Source organism: Rhinoderma darwinii, chromosome 9, assembly GCF_050947455.1.
Source record: "Rhinoderma darwinii isolate aRhiDar2 chromosome 9, aRhiDar2.hap1, whole genome shotgun sequence".
Lineage (NCBI taxonomy): Eukaryota > Metazoa > Chordata > Amphibia > Anura > Rhinodermatidae > Rhinoderma > Rhinoderma darwinii.
The window spans coordinates 61,359,786-61,375,966 of NC_134695.1; the positions used below are offsets into that span (position 1 = coordinate 61,359,786).

The following is a 16,181-nucleotide window of genomic DNA, read 5'->3' on the forward strand; positions in this document are numbered from 1 at the left end:
ATTCAGGGAGATTAAATGCTATTTGTGCCACGTTAGAAAGTCGTAGCCACTGCTAACCCGTCGGTGGCATGTACCCACATGGGTGCCATGCAGACAGCCAGCTCCTAGTTGGGGGTCTCACATACTTTAATTACTTACCTTATTATTATAATTACTAAGATACCGCTAAGGAATGGAATAGAGGCTTCGTCTTTATAGTTGGGGGGGAGGCAAAGTAAGTGACTTGTGCCTGGCATCTGCAAATATGCATAACTGGTCAATGTCTCCAATATTCCTCTTAAAAATCCCAGAAAAAAAATAGAATAAAACCAGAAAATATTTCACTTGTTTATAGGATAATGGTTTACTGGGCAATTATTTGGATTCCATTGTGGTTACGGTAAGGTCCTGCATTGGCAGGCGGAGTATTTTCCCCAGGTGTTGGATGCCAGGAGGGTGCCAATCTGCCACTGTGCTTTGGTCAGGGTATTTAGATACAGGGCTAGGTAATGAACTGAATCCTGGATGAAGGAAAGCCCAGCTACTATGTGTTAGGGGTGGGGCAGGTATAAGGTGTAGCAGAGCTGAGTTTGCCAACTGGGTGATATCATGATGATCTATGGCTTGACATAGGACTGCCATTAACTTACTACCCTTTTGCGTTATCAATATGTACAAATGATGGAAAGAGTTAAATGACAAAGTCAGCTCTGCTGCATCAGGTAAGATACTTTAGGTATATGCTGCATTGCATTAGCTCATATTCGGGAGTTCTGGGCATTTGCAATTTTTAGTAAAGCATTTAGGATTTTCTAACACTATGTGGCTACAGTAAAGTGAGAAGCCTTTGTTATATAAGAGGGACCTTGTCAGAATTTACCTCAATGGGGGTCAAGTATCAATAGCTTCTATGACACTTATATGCCATGCAATGTCGCAGCAAAACGGAAGCGAAGGCGATAGAAAGTTGCATGAGATTTCTCACATATCTCGCAAGATGTAGATATTCCGATTTCGCAATTTTACTGATGTCAGAAGGGACACAAGAGCTCACACAGGCGATATGGTGAGGACATGCATGTCCAAGTAACAAGTGCATGGCAAATATTGTGATTTACAGATGTAACAGTGCTGAGTTTGATTAGCAGAGCTGGGTTTGTCGCTTGGTACAATGCATCATAGCGTGTTCTCTGTGGTTTTACAGAAAACTCTAACTCAGTTATCACGACATACAAATGGTGCAACACCAAAGATAGATATATATATATATATATATATATATATATACACACACACACACACACACACACACACACACACACACACACACACACACACACACACACACACACACACCTGTATGCTACCAAATAGAGTTAAAAAGACAGAGTGAGTGTTATATAGGAGGCATCCCTAATGCAGAGTTATATTTCTATTACATAGGAGCAAAGTGAAATGGTTCAGGAGAACTAAATTATACAGTGACTATTGTGAAAACGACAGGGAAATGACATTATAGGAGGGGAAGTTTGATAGGAAGCGACAACAGCTGCTTAATATGTGATCACAGCTAGTACAAGGTGTAAAGGAATGTTAAACATGTAGAATAATATTATGTATAGTCAGGTCTGAAGATGCTGGAGAATTGTATCATATATAGGAAGGTCTGGGAAGATGCTGGAGAATTGTATCATATATAGTAAGGTCTGGGAAGATGTTGGAGAATTGTGTTGTGTATAGTAAGGTCTGGGAAGATGCTGGAGAATTGTGTTGTGTATAGTATACTAGAAGATGCAGATTAATAATATTATGTATAGTAAGGTCTGAAGATGCTGGAGAATTGTATCATATATAGTCAGGTCTGGGAAGATGCTGGAGAATTGTGTCATATATAGTCAGGTCTGAAGATGCTTAAGAATTACATCGTAGGTCTGAAGAATTGTATAATATATATATATAGTAAGGGCTGAAGATGGAGAATTGTTTAATATATATATAGTAAGGTCTAAAGATGGAGACTTGTATAATATATATAGTAAGGTCTGAAGATGCTGGAGAATGGTTTTATATTTATATAGAAATGTATTAGAAGATGCTGAAGAATTGTGTTCGATATAGAAGTAGGATCTGAAAAGGTGTTGATGAATTATATAGTAAGGTCTGAGATGTTGGAGAAATGTGTTATATGATAAAGGTCTGAGATGCTGGAGAATAGTATTATATATAGTAAGGTCTGAGATGTTGGAGAAATGTGTTATATGATAAAGGTCTGAGATGCTGGAGAATAGTATTATATATAGTAAGGTCTGAGGATGTTGGAGAAATGTATTATATGATAAAGGTCTGAGATGCTGGAGAATAGTATTATATATAGTAAGGTCTGAGGATGTTGGAGAAATGTGTTATATGATAAAGGTCTGAGATGCTGGAGAATAGTATTATATATAGTAATGTGTGAGGATGTTGGAGAATTGTTTTATTTACAGTAAGTTCTAAGAAGATGCTGGAGAATTTTATTATATAGGGTTGAGAAGTTGTTGGATATATTAAGGTCTTAGAAGATGTTGGAGAATTGTGTTAGATATAGAAGTAGGATCTGAAAAGGTGCTGAGATGTTGAAGAAATGTGTTATATGATAAAGGTCTGAGATGGAGAGTTTTATCATATTGTAAGGTCCAAGAACATACTGAAGGATTGTATTATATATAGGTCAGGTCTGAGAAGATGTTGGAGAATTGTATTATGTATAGCAAGGTCTGAGAAGAAGATGTTGGAGAATTGTATTATATAGTTAGGGCTGAGAAGTTGTTGGATATAGTAAGGTCTGAGAAGATACTGGAGAATTGTCCTATATTTATATAGAAATGTATTAGAAGATGCTGGAGAATTTTTTTTATTTATAGTAACGTCTGAGAAGATGTTGGAGGAGTGTATTTTGTATAGTAACATCTGAGAAGATGTTGGGCAATGGAATTATACATGATTGGGACTATGACGATGAAGAATTAGATTTTATATGGACAAGTCTTAGGAGATAGTACAGTTGTGGCATGCAATTCATTAGCTAACCCCAAACTGCACTATGTGAACAAGGCCTAATTACATATGGACAAATCAGAGAAGATGTAGCAGAGTTGCATTACATATGGACAGGTCTGAGAAGATGTAGCAGAGTTGCATTACACAAGGAAGTGTGAGAAGATGGTGTGGTGATATTGTAGTATATAGACAGGTCTCAAAAGATTAACGGGACTTACATATGTGGACAGGCCTGAAAGAACGAAGGTTAACCTTTTACTCCATGAAATGTGGTCAAATCGAATATAAATTATCTTCTTATTTAAGCTGCCAAATATAAGATGGCGCAAGATAATTGTGTTATTTATGGCTTGTAGCGAGCCGTTTTAAATGGGCAGGTCTTAGCACCGATTTGTGATATCACACGTCGATCAGCGCTCTTTGAGCTCCATTTACGTGCAGCAATTATTTTACTGTATGGGGGCAAACAAGATCATTCGTCCCTGCACAGTATACATAATTGTCGGCAACACATCCCCCTCTTTACTCTGCTGATCTCTGGGTCCTTTAACACGAGCTGATGATCAGGAACGAGCGTTCCGTTCCCCCGATCATTGGCCCATGTAAAAGAACCTTAAGACCGTGTAGTACAATATGTTAACATATGTTAAATAATTGTGGAATTGCATTATAAGTGAACAAACCTGAGACGGTGTAAGAGAATTACATTATATGTGGGCTGGCAGAGAGTACAGAATAATTGCATTACATGTAGACAGACCTTATATGAAGTGCAGGGGAATTGCATTATAGGTCTCCTGATAGAACAGCGTGCATGACAATTGCATTATTTGTGGCAATCTGCAAGTGAAGACGGATTACGTTACTCTGCGGTCAGTCTGGGAGGGGCACCCAAAATGTTTTTGACAAGAAAGGCTAATAGGCGCAAGGGGCATATACAGAGTACACCAAGGGTTTGCTAATAAAATACCATTTATCATTAAGTTGTAGATTCCATCTATTCCGTTAGGTCCATTGCATTTGGTTGAGACAAGAAATCAGTAAAACGTCTATCGGGCTTTCAGGCTCCTTGTGTCTTTCTCAAAGCAACTAACATAACGGATTTCCTCCAGGATACAACAGGGGTCATTTTTAAAAAGCAGAAACCCATTGTGGGGCATTATTTTATATTTAGCAGTACGTCAGTTTGTAATCGCAGAGTAGCATGCGCCGACTTAGGAATATGGCATAATAACTAAACCTCACCAGGTTGTACCGGGCAAAGTTGACATCAACTGCAAGGAAAGCCATGGCCATTTCCAATAGATATCAAAAAGCATCAGGCGGCTCAATAAAAAAAATAATATATTATATGGAAGTTCTGCGGGTTCACAATTACCTTTGAAAAGGATGCGTGCAGAACGGGTTAAATGTTACTTCAGCCTATAACGAAGTAAGTTAGAATAGTTTTCTGATCGCTGTGACCCCGACTGATTGTGATAACATGGGTTCCAAACCCCCATATCCTCCTCACTGCACCCCCACCGTGGAGGAGGAGCGTGAATGGAGTTGCTGTCGAGCAGGTCTATGAAAATGACAGACAGCCGAGAGCTGTATTTAGCCGTTTCCATAATTTCCATAGACTTTGAATGGAGTGTCAGCTGCTCCATTCAAGGTCCTCCTGAATGGCAGCCGCTCCATTCAAGGTCCTCCTCACTGCAAAGCAGTGTGGAGAAACTGGGGGTTTGGGGCCTGTGAGGGGGGGGTCTTAGTGGTGGGGCCCCCATTGATTAGAAAATGATCACCTATCCTGTGGATAGGCGATTTAGGATTCTGGGAAAATCCCTTTAAAGCCGTTGTCTGGTTTGGAAAACTTCTGGTTAATAAATTGGGTCTGCTACTTGATCCAAGATCAGCGGTTACTCAATCTCCCGTGTAGCATTATATGGCACCCATTCCAAATGCCATGCACAGAAATGCCACGTCCTCCAGTGCGGTAGGTATTCTTTGCAGCAGCTAGAAGGGAATTATGAATGAGGAATCCTCCTACTATTGAGTCTGAATACTCTAATAGAGAATTTTAAATGGGGTTGTTTGATCCAGTATCGATCATTCATTCATTCACATTTTCATAAAAAGCATCTCCGTTATCTTCATTTAAAGTGACACCTACGAACTACTATCCCCATCTTCTTATGAAATTTGCAAAGTGGGAAATGCCGCACAGGAGGCCTTGGGCGTCATATCGACTTGCCTTATCTGATGCTGCATATCACTTGCAAATGTCAGGAGACGTGGCAAGTAGTTCATGAGACTTAAAGGCTTACATTATAGTGCAAGTTATCCTACAAATCTGAGATCTATCTTCTGCGTCAAAAAGATATAATTGGAGCGGAGACCTACACATACATTTTTGAGCGCTGTGCCCCTTTGGCTTTTACCTTGGAGACCTCCATATCCCTGAGCTACGTTGACTTTGCCGACATAGTAAAGAATGGACCTCAAACAAGCAGGTCAATTACAGTCCTATTCATTTTCTTGACAGCAGTCATCCTATCCAGTTGTAGGGTCATGAGCGGCGCGGCCCTTTCAATCTAGTGATCAGTACAGGTTCAGCTCACTCATGTTCAGCCATGATGACAAGTTTTACTCCATGTTTAAAAATAATCTAAGCAGCTCATTGAGGTTCAGGACACACTATATCCTCCTAATAGATACATAGAAATCAGCCTTGTGTGAACATACTCTAAGAAGGGTTTTTAAAAAATCAAAGAACATGCTGCAAAAACAAAACAACTTCATTCAGATGTATGGAACGGATTTTATGTTGCATAAATTTCTGCCACAAATATCCCCCATGTCACCATCCCATGTTCTTCTCAAGTGCTTCTACGTTCTCTAGTAGACAGGACAGGTTCACACAATGCGGTTGTGTCCCGGATATAAAGGAAACCATGTCGCAACGCTTGTGTCAAGCCAATGTTAGGCGCAGTTCACACTGGTGCCATGACTTCTGTTCATAAGCCACCACTCTGTGCAGAATCTCTTGTAGCACCGATCCCATCTGTGATAGACAAACTATTGGCTTATAATGAGTTCTGTTGGGGTGCCATCAAAGTTTCTGTAATTATTTACAGAAAGAATAGTTCTGCACGCTGCGCTATTCTTTCTGTCAAAAGTAGCGGAATCTTGACAGGAGCCCTGTGGGCAACAAGGTCAGTTCTTCTTTTAGACCATTTTGATAAATGAGGCCCATTACGCGTAGAGTATGTTGCTCTGTCTGAGAGAACGAGGTTCTGTAAAAAAAACAAAAAAAGTTTCTTTATTAGGAGATGACGAATTTCCCAAAAAATAGTTTCAGGTCCGATTAGATCGACCTGGCCGTCAGATTAAATTCGACCCGAATCAATTAGTTGCAAATCGAAAGTGCCTCGAGCGCCCTGAAAAGTTGTGTACTGAGGTTTTCTATGACTGTATCCAACCACTTTGAAGCCCTTAGACACCAAAACCTCATTAGTAATGTCGAACCGACAGCAATATATATGGCTATGGGTAAATGGATGGTAGCCGGGGGTAACAAATAGCCTATTTAAGAAACACACTTCAGTCAGATTTTTTTTTAATGCTTTAAAAAAAAAAAATAAATAAAAAAAAAAAAAAAGTACAAAAATATCTGTCTGCCACTGTTCATACACACACAGCGGTATAGGAAGAAGCAATCGTTTTAGCAAGCTGTCTGTGATGTCTGTTTCAGCAGGTAGCGACACGCTCTCACACTCTTCCTCTCTCTCTCTCTTCCCCTCTCTCTCTTCCTCTCTCTCTCTCTTCCGCTCTCTTCCTCTCTCTCTTCCTCTCTCTCCCTCTCTTTCTCTCTCTCTCTTCCTCTCTCTTCCTCTCTCTCTCTCTTCCTCTCTCTCTCTTCCGCTCTCTTCCTCCCCCCCACAGTGCACCAACATTTTCTGGTTGGGCGGCTATTACTCATTACTGCCATCCACTGAGTCATCAGTGACTCACACCTATACTAATTGGCTGTGCTAGAGGGAGGGCTGCCAGCAAGGCATTATGGAGAAGCCCACCAATCATTTCATCCTTCTCGGTCTTCTGATCTTTAAAAATGGTGGCCGCCACGTTGAGCGATTTGCGTGGGACGAATCAGAATATCTGCAACTTTTGGGAAATTCGGTACAAAATTGATTTGTGTAGAATATATATGCTTATCTCTATTCTTTATGCTTGGTATACAGAGCTTACAGTTTAGGGGATCTTTAGATGGGTCCCCTTTAAGGCCAGCCTGCTTGAACCTGTTGTTCAACATGAATGACTGAATTGATCCCAGACTACCGCAACAAGAAAATAACCGGTAAATTGACCTCAGAACGATGAATGCTTATGAAAGTGCGTAAATTTGGGAGCTATGGTTTATGTAATTTGCAGTAGTATAAAATATAATTATACATAATGATTAGTTATCAGGCAGCCCTCATTTTATACATTATGTCAACGTTATAAAAACAAACTACAGGAACAAATTGAATTTATCCAAGCATACCCTAATTGGCATAACATTGTTCAGCATCTACTTCTAACATAGCACCTAAATCCAGAAGATATCTGACCATGTAACCAACTCTGGGAAGGTACTGAATTTCCTTGCGGAGATCCAGCTGGTAGGGGGTCTTAAGGGCAATGCTTCCTGGGAAAAATTATGCAAAATAGCTCTCCTGAGAGAAGAAAAGGCTCCCTACACCACCTGTAGGCGTCTACCCTGTAAATCAATATTTATCTACAATGCCTTGAAATATGACCATTTACAAGAAAGCAATATTGACATCCATATATGGTGGTAGTCGTAGGGCGAAGTAGGGAGCGGGTTCACAGGTTAAACCCCTTCCCATATGCTGTGGGTGTCAGCTGTGTATTACAGCTGCCACTCTGCTCTAACGGCCGGGATCGAAGAGAACGTCGATCCAGGCTGTTTAATTAAGGTCCTCCTACATGGCCCGACACGGGCTATGTGAATGAGCGCCGATCAACAAGACAGCTTATTTAGTACTAGTTTGCTCCTCTCACAAGGCGCAATGTTGATCTCTCGTCCCCATACATTTTTATCATGTCGGCAACACATCTCCCTGTTTTCACCAGGAGATGTGCGAACGATAATATTTTCTGCAGCATAGAAACTATACAATCAGCGACAGAAAAAGAGAAAAAAAAAAAAGTTATGGGTCTCAAAATATAACAACGAACAATTTTTGTTTTCTTTTGTAAAAGGTAATAGTACATAAAAAAAAGAAATAAAAGAAAATTTAGAAAAAAAAATCTGGGAATGAGGGGAGGAAAAAAATAGCATTTATGTGTACAGTCATTTTACGGTGAATCGTATGGTGACCTCATATTGTCGCTGTGTATCGTCAGGTATTGGTTAGGTTGAAAAAAACCAAAACTTGGTTATTCTGTTTAACTGTAATTTTTATTAAAGAAGGATCACGGGTGGTATTTGACCCCTGTCCGTATCGCTAGTTACTGGGGACATGTTTCATATATGGTGGCTCTACCCTAGAGCTCAGAGGCTTTGGGTGCATCCATATTTCCTCATGGCGATCCTCACTGGTTATAATTTGGTACATAAAAACCTTGGGAGGCCCTCCTAAATAAAAGTAAAAATAAATAAATCCCAATATACCCCATCATTTTGGTGTAAAAAAAAAAATGTGCAATCTCATGGAGGATACTAACGCTTCACTTTTTTTTTAACGTTTAGAGATGCATGTCTTGGTACATAAGAAACTATAGCCATACTTCTGGATAAGGTGGATATCGTCCAGTCTACGTGGTCCTCATGGGCTGACTGTTAGTAATACCTCATTTGCTTGACCTACCGGTCGATAGCATGGGCTTGGTGGTGGTGGGCTCTTCCCCTTCTCCTCCTGATCCCCCTTCCTTTTTTTTCTCCTCTTGTCTTTATCCTGTGGACGTGAACTCTGCTCTACGTGGTTATTTGCGTAACTGGTCCGTAGGTGGGTACGGTTTTCCATGGCTAGTGCCCCCTCCGCGTCCCGCTTTGAGCTGATTCTTGCTTTGATCCTGTGAGCAAACATAACGCCACCCACGCTATTTGCTTTTAGTTAACGGATAGCCGAGTAAGCTTTGTACTATTAGGTTTTAAAATTGCTAAACTGCATTAGTCAAATACTTAAACTACTCCGTTACCCATCAGGCCATCGTTTTGCAGGGTTTATATGTTAGCAATTTTTAGGCTTATGTTTTGGCTTCTTTTCACTTATTTGTGATGTATCCGCTTTCTGACGTAAAGCTACTACTCATTAAAAAAAAAAAGTTTAGCATTTTTTTTTTCAATTATGTATAGAAGAGAGGAAAGAGTACAGTAAAAAAAACAAAAAAAACTAACAGTAATGTAGAAACCTGGAATATACACAAGAAAACATATAGACTTCTCATGAGGGCTCGAAGGTCCTCTTACATATAAATCGCATTGCACTTAGAGGGGTTGTACGGGCAAGTGGCGGTTTTTCATGCTGATGACCTATCCACAGGACAGGTCATCAGTATATGATCGGTGGGGGTCCGACACCCGGACCAGGCAATGATCAGCTGTTCTCGCTGCTTCCCGACACCGGATGTTACTCAGTGGCCGGTGTCGGAAGCATATGGCTCCGAACACCATATAGAGGCTGTGCTGCAGTACTGCAACTCTGCTCCTATTCACTTGAACGGCTGCTATATGGTGACCAGAGCCATCTGCTTCCAGCATTGACATCTGATGCCCAGTGACTGCCAGAGCAGCTGATTGATGCAGGGTCCAGTTGTCGGACACCCACTAAAAATCTGCCTCCTGCAGCAGTAACTTTCCCCCTCCATCTTTAGTCGGAGACTAAACAAATGAAGCACTGACCCTTTTAACATACCCCACCCCACAGATGGCTGCAATTTGAAATAGATGGCATAAGGTGGTTACCCTTGTTTTTTCTTAGATTTCTGAAAGAATCTGTTTTAGGGACTTGCAGATTTACAAGAATATAAAAGTTTGCTTTATGTTTGTTTGTTTTTTAGTTTAGGGTCTTTTCAAAAGCTTTTGGTTCCATAGCGGTGTCCATATATGCAGTGAAACCCTGTACACCCTACTAGTCTGTATTGGCGTGAACTCATACCTGGCAGATTTGTTGCAGAAATTCCTGCGGCTGTCCCATTCCTCTGAATGGGGATTGCAAAACTCCATGCACATTCAGCAGAAACAACCCCATTCAGGTGTACGAAAAGGATTTTCAGTTGCAGAAAGGTCTGCTGCGTGTGAACCCTTACGGACCCATAGTCACCCGTGTACCTCTGTATGTCGCCTCAGTGCATAGATCAGGCTTTATTCAGATTAACGTAAAACCCGTCCGTGTGACGGACGATTTATTTAACGGCGGTCACGCGGACGAATGTATTTTAATGGGGCTGTTCACACGGCTGTTTTAATGGACCATATGAAGGGCCTGTGAAAAAATAGATGTCCTATTTTTGTCCGTTTTCACAGATCCCACAATAGACACAAGTCTTCACGTCCGAGTTTACACTCGTTCATCTGAATAAAGCCTTAGGCCTCATTTACACGAGCGTGTGCGTTTTGCGCGCGCAAAAAAACGCTGCGTTTTGCGTGCGCAAAAGGCAATTGACAGCTCCGTGTGTCATCCGTGTATGATGCGCGGCTGCGTGATTTTCGCGCAGCCGCCATCATAGAGATGAGGCTAGTCAACGCCCGTCACTGTCCAAGGTGCTGAAAGAGCTAACTGATCGGCAGGAACTCTTTCAGCACCCTTCGACAGTGAGTTCCGATCACAATATACACCAACCTGTGAATAAAAAAAGACGTTCAAACTTACCATGAACTGCCTGCTTCCTCCAGTCCGGTCTCCCGGCCGTTGCCTTGGTGACGCGTCCCTCTCTTGTCATCCGGCCCCACCTCCCAGGATGACGCGGCAGGCCATGAGACCGCTGCAGCCTGTGATTGGCTGCAGCCTGTGCTTGGCCTGTGATTGGCTGCAGCTGTCACTTGGCCTTAATTGTCATCCCGGGAGGTCGGACTGGAGGAAGGAGCCGGGACTTATCGGTAAGTCCGAACTTCTGTTTTTTTTTACACGTATATGTATATTGTGATCGAAAGTCACTGTCCATGGTGCTGAAACAGTTTAAGTCTTTGAGCACCGTGGGCAGTGACTGTCTCCTGACGTCGCGTACCCGAACATTTTTTGCCGGGTTCGGTCAAAACGAGTTCGGCCGAACCCGGTGAAGTTCGGTGCGCTCTTCTCTAATTTGACACTCCGTTTGGATGTTTGTAACCAGAAAAGCACGTGGTGCTTTTCTGTTTACATTCATCCTTTTGACAGCTCTTGCGTGATTTTCGTGCAAGCAACGCAGGACCGTCCGTGTGGCATGCGTTGTTTTCACGCACCCATTGAAGTCAATGGGTGCGTGTTGCGTGAAAAACGCAAGAATATAGAACATGTCGTGAGTTTTACGCAACGCACTCACGCAGCGCAAAATTCACGCATCGTCTAAACAGCCCCATAGACTATTATAGGTGCGTACGACACGCGTGAAAAGCACGCGCGTCGCACGCGCGTATAATACGCTCGTGTAAATGAGGCCTTACTGTGAGAAGCTTTTAACACTTCAACCATAATGGGCTCTGTAGTTTTGTGTAAATAAAGCCAATGACCTGAAGAATCGCAGTGGTGATAAGAGGCATGTGATACGACGTCCTGTACTACAGGGGGGTAACCACGTATTTAGTGTACAAGGCGACACACAAGCAGGAGATAAACACCAGAAGCACGGTCAAGTAACTTCATGTTAGATTTGCCGACAGAGGCATTTCAGCTACAGACAGCACATTAGTAACGGACTATTCTTACCGCAGTTACAGCATCTCCACACATTCTTCAAGAGTAGAAAACCCCTTTAATCATTGCATACAAAAAGTTTTGGTTTCAAGTCCTTACCATTTTCAAGACATCTGCTGGCTGGCAACGAACAGATTTTTTTGTTTTTTACATCCAGAGACTCAAAACCCATACAGACCTAATGCTTTGTTTTCAATAGTTTTTTATTAAACAGTTTTTTGTAATATAATAATAACACAGACTCGCAGAGTCTCAACTTTTGCATATCAATAATACAATTAAACAAAGTATTAGACCAACATGGTCTCCAATAAATCTCACATTATATATCATTCATGATGTCAACACTTCTGCCAAATATATAGTATATAAATGCCTTCATTACTAACATAGGTAACCAATCTTGACATCACATTGCTTTATAGAGTACCTTAACATGGCCTCTAAGGAAAAAATATAAGAGAGAAAAACAAAACACACACAATAAACAAAAGAAGGATAAGGAGGGGGGGAAGGAAAGGTGTAGGGTAGAAGGGTCTCCTAACCATCTCTATGTATTCACGAAAATGTGTGGTTCCTCCATGGGTCCCAAATGGCATCAAATTTGTCTAATGTACCCGCCAGCTGATGTGTTAGGCGGTCATTAACCATTATCCATGAGATCTTAGCGATCAACATATCCATAGACAACGTGGGTGTTCGCCAGGCCCTAGCAATAGTTATTTTAGCTGCCAGAAACACATATCGGAGAAATTTACATGCGGGGGCCCGAACCTCGGGAATAGGACCGCATAGCAGAGCCGTAATCACATCCCTGGGGGGTTTGACTTGGATCACTGTGTTAATAAGCTGGTATACCTGGTTCCAAAATGTGGCAACCACTGGACACTCCCATAGAATATGCATTAGTGTACCCTCCGCACCACATTGTCTAAAGCAGTGCTTATCCACCAATGGGTTAAAGCGAGCTATACGAGTAGGGACCATATACCATCTCATTAATACTTTATAACCCGCTTCCACCAAGGATGTATTGATAGATAGTTTTGAGGTCGTACATGCCATCTCCCGCCACTGCTCCAATTCCACTCCCGTACCTAGATCATGTTCCCATCGTGTCATGTAAGGGAGTTTACCTTCCGGAGTAACCAGATCGGAATATATCGTGGAAATTTTATGTCGTAAGCCAGAAAGCCAACACAGCCGTTCAAAAGTGGTCAATGTGCTGATGTCCCCCCTCCTGGATTTCCAGTTCAACAAGAAGTGGTGTATCTGGATATATCTAAAATGCTCCGATGGGGGCATCGAGTGTGAGTCCTTAAAGTAATCCAGAGTTCTGATGTCCCCCCCTACAAAAAAGTCCTTAATCCTGTAAAACCCCTTATTGAGCCACCACCGGAATTCCATTCTACGCAGACCCGGAGGAAAGGCAGAATTACCCGTGATGGTCATGAGCGGATTATCGGGCGATTTAATATGGAATCTCTTTCTAAGCGAGTCCCACAGCTGTAACATCTGAGAAAGCACAGGGGAGAGAACCGGAGGCCTGTCCGAGGACTCCATCCACAGTAGCGTTTCCAGCGGGAAACTGGTACATGCGGCCGTCTCAATTTGCGTCCACTGGGGACAGTATGGTCTCGCATACATATCTGTAAATTGCGCCAGACGTGCTGCGTGATAGTATTGTTGGATATTGGGAACCCCCAGACCCCCCGCCGTTTTAGGGGTGAATAAAGTTTGTCTCTGTATTCTCGGTCTTTTAGAACCCCAAATAAACCCCATGATGAGCCCTTGGATTTGTCTAAGCGCCTTCTGAGGGACCACAATAGGGAGCGTGCGAAAATAATATAGCAATCTGGGCAATATCGTCATTTTGATGGAGGCAATGCGGCCAAACCATGAAAGATTAAGAGGGGACCATCTAGTGAGATCCGTAGCTATTTGTTGAAAAAGTGGAGGGAAATTGTCCTCGTAAAGGGACTCTATGGTAGGTGTCAATTTAATACCCAAATACGTCAATCTACGTGCATCCCAATGAAAATCAAAGTTAATTTTTAGGAGCTTCACTACCCCTATTGGCAATGTAAGGTTCATTGCCACCGACTTGGAGTGATTGACCTTAAGCCCAGACAGCTTGCCAAACTGATCAAGAATATGAAAGAGATTCGGCAATGATGTGAGAGGTGTCGATATGAAAAGCAGTATGTCATCCGCGAACAAGGCACATTTGTGTTCTACTCCTCCCACCTTCACCCCCCTAATGTCGGGAGAATCTCGTATGAGGTTGGCCAATGGCTCAATAGCCAGCGCAAACAGGGAAGGCGATAGCGGGCACCCCTGTCGCGTTCCTCTGCATATTGGAAAAGCTCCCGACATAAATCCCCTAGAATTTATTTTTGCTGTAGGAAGACAATATAAGATCTTAAGAATAGACAAAAATCCCGTACCGAAGCCCATTCTCTCAAGGACATAAAACAAATAGTCCCAGGATAGCGAGTCAAAGGCTTTCTGGAGGTCAAGGCTTAATAACATACTTTGACGTCCGGAAGTGCCATCCCACCCCGAACGAACAGCTGAGATAATGTCCACAGCCCGTCTCGTCTGGTCTTCCGCTTGGCGGAGGGGTATAAATCCCGCCTGATCCTTATGTATATATGTGGCTAGGAATGAATTCAATCTAACCGCCAGAATTTTTGTCATAATCTTAAGATCCACATCAAGAAGGGATATCGGGCGATAGTTAGCCTGATCCGTATGATCCTTATGAGGCTTGGGGATAAGATGTATATAGGCTAGATTCGAAAAAGGGGGCAAATTGTTACCCTCCCGATAAGCATTGAACAATTCAACCATGTGCGGGGCCAGGACCTCCCTAAAGTGTTTGTAATAACCTGAGGAAAACCCATCTGGCCCCGGGGCTTTGTGAGCCTTCAGATTTTTAATAACATCCAATACCTCCTCCAATCTAAATTCAGCATCCAGTGTTTCTCTATCCCCTTGGGAAAGTTTAGTAGGGAATGTTTTTTCCAACAAGACCCTAGCCTTATTTTTATCAAACTGAGGTGGAGCTGAGTACAACGCTGAATAAAAATCCTGAAAGGCCTTTACAACTTTTGTGGGATTCTGTGATAAAGATCCATCCGCCAATCGCAGTTTCGGTGGTGTTGAGGTGTTAAATCGGGGCGTGAGGCTTCTAGAGAGTAATGTTCCCGGTTTATCCCCTTGTGTAAAAAACTTATGTTGTGACCAACGCAGACTTTTTTCCGCCCAACTTGTCAGACATAAATTTAATTCTGTTCTAGCTTCTGCTAATTTTGCTTTAATAACTGCTGAGGGGTCTGTTTTAAATTTCTTAGACAGGTCCGCAAAGTTCCTCTCCTTTAACGCCAGAACCTCCTTCAACCGTTTCTTATTACGCGAGGCTATCTGGATGAATTTCCCCCTAATCACTGCTTTGTGAGCCGCCCAATTGGACATAATTGAGGTGTCTGGTGCCTTATTAAGTAGAAAATATGTGTCCAATTCCCTTTGGATTTCTTTAACTATCTCCTGATCCGATAGTAATGACTCATTCAATCTCCAAGAGGAGATAGGCGGTCTCCCACATAAATCTGACAACCGAACCACAATCGGGTCATGATCAGACCAGGGTGTAGCTAAAATCCTAGCATCCGTGACCTTAGGGAGTAAGCTAGTTGACATCATAACATGATCAATACGGGTGTGGATATTATGGGCTGAGGAGAAATAAGTATAATCCCTTGCTGTGGGGTTAAAATCCCGCCAGACATCTATGACGTCCACTGAATGGAAGAAACGTGCTACTTGTATGCTGGTTGACGTAGGAGGTATAAGTCGCACCCTGAATGCGTGGGATTTATCCATGGACGCGTCCAAGGCGATATTAGAATCCCCACCCATGATTATCGGGCCCTCTATCGATGAATGGATCTTGCGCCACATACCCTGGAAGAACGCCGGTTGATTGGAGTTCGGGGCATAGTAGTTAATAAAGGTTATTGGAGATTCATGTAACAGACCCGAGACCAGGATGTACCTGCCATCCGGGTCAGAGATCGTGTTGTGAGGTGTAAACGGGACCGACCGAGACAACCATATGCCCACTCCCCTGTGCTTAGTAGAGGCACTAGCCAAAAATTTTTGTGAGTAGTGTTTATGAAAGTACGATGGAGCAGAGGAGGTAGAAAAATGCGTTTCCTGTAAAAATAGTATATCAACATGAGAGGATTTATAATACAAGAAAGCTTTTCGACGCTTGAT

General features: G+C 42.4%; 1 protein-coding gene across 2 annotated transcripts in view; it reads left to right on the top strand.

Annotated features, from left to right (window-relative positions):
- The window catches only part of CHRM4 (cholinergic receptor muscarinic 4), a 60,221-nt gene that overhangs the window by 649 nt on the left and 43,391 nt on the right, over positions 1–16,181 (top strand). The window contains exon 1 of one of the 2 annotated variants that reach the window (XM_075837922.1): positions 652–701. The exons of the other annotated variant lie outside the window; for it this stretch is intronic. The gene's annotated coding sequence lies outside the window, so the exon portion shown is untranslated. Of the gene's footprint in view, positions 1–651; positions 702–16,181 lie in introns of those variants that run through there. 2 annotated transcript variants of the gene reach the window in all.